This window comes from Setaria italica, chromosome V (genome assembly GCF_000263155.2).
Source record: "Setaria italica strain Yugu1 chromosome V, Setaria_italica_v2.0, whole genome shotgun sequence".
Lineage (NCBI taxonomy): Eukaryota > Viridiplantae > Streptophyta > Magnoliopsida > Poales > Poaceae > Setaria > Setaria italica.
The window spans coordinates 26,198,074-26,199,596 of NC_028454.1; positions in this window are offsets into that span (position 1 = coordinate 26,198,074).

A 1,523-nucleotide genomic window follows, 5' to 3' on the forward strand; every position below is an offset into this window, starting at 1 on the left:
CGGATTATTCTATCTATAGCTGCATATTTCGATTATGAGATATGGCAGATGGATGTCAAGACAGCTTTCCTGAATGGAAACCTAGCTGAGGACGTCTATATGATACAGCCCGAGAGTTTTGTCAATCCAAAAAATGCTGGAAAGGTATGCAAGCTTCAGAGATCCATTTATGGATTGAAGCAAGCATCTAGGAGTTGGAACATTCATTTTGATGAAGTGGTCAAAGGGTTTGACTTCACCAAGAACGAAGAAGAGTCTTGTGTTTACAAGAAGGTTAGTGGGAGCTCTGTAGTATTTCTAATCTTATATGTGGATGACATATTACTGATTGGAAATAATATTCCTATGCTTGAGTTCGTAAAGACTTCACTGAAAAATAGTTTTTTGATGAAGGACTTAGGGGAAGCGGCATATATTCTAGGCATTAAGATCTATAGAGAAAGATCGAGAAGGCTTATAGGTTTAAGCCAAGATACTTACATTGACAAAGTGTTGAAGCGGTTCAGCATGGAAGAGACAAAGAAAGGGTTCTTGCCTATGTCACATGGCATACATCTCAGCAAGACTCAGTGTCCTTCGACTGCTGATGAGCGGGATCGCATGAGTAGAGTGCCATATGCCTCGGCTATTGGATCTATCATGTATGCAATGATAAGTACTCGCCTAGATGTTTCATATGCGCTAAGTATGACAAGCAGACACCAATCTGATCCAGGTGAGAGTCACTGGACAGCGGTGAAAAACATTCTTAAGTACTTGAGAAGGACTAAAGATATGTTCCTCGTCTATGGAGGTGAGGAGGAGCTCGTTGTAACAGGTTACACCGATGCTAGTTTCCAAACCGACAGAGATGATTCAAAGTCACAATCAGGATTTGTGTTCACGCTAAATGGTGGTGCTGTTAGTTGGAAGAGTTCCAAGCAGGAGACGGTGGCCGATTCTACGACAGAAGCCGAGTACATCGCGGCTTCGGAAGCCGCGAAGGAAGGTGTTTGGATAAGGAATTTCCTCATTGAGCTTGGTGTGTTCCCGAATGCGTCCAGCCCATTGAATCTCTACTGTGATAACAATGGGGCAATTGCGCAAGCAAAGGAGCCAAGGAACCACCAGAAGAACAAACACATAATGCGGCGATTTCATCTCATTCGAGACTTCGTTAACCTGGGTGAGATCAAGATATGCAAAATACACACGGATCTGAACATTTCTGATCCGTTGACAAAACCACTCCCGCAGGCTAAGCATGATGCGCATGTAAGAGCTATGGGTATTAGGTACCTTCTAGATTGACTCTAGTGCAAGTGGGAGACTGTTGGAGGTATGCCCTAGAGGCAATCATAGAGATGATGATATTCCATTTGTATCCATGATTTGTATGTTGTGTTCATTGAATATCCATTGAAGGCTACTTGAATTGATTTGCAATTATGTGAATTGTATGTGAAACTCTTTACTTGTATGGTTATTCTAAAGTTGTCCCTAGTCGGAGTTCATGTGAGGACACACATGAATATTAGACTAGC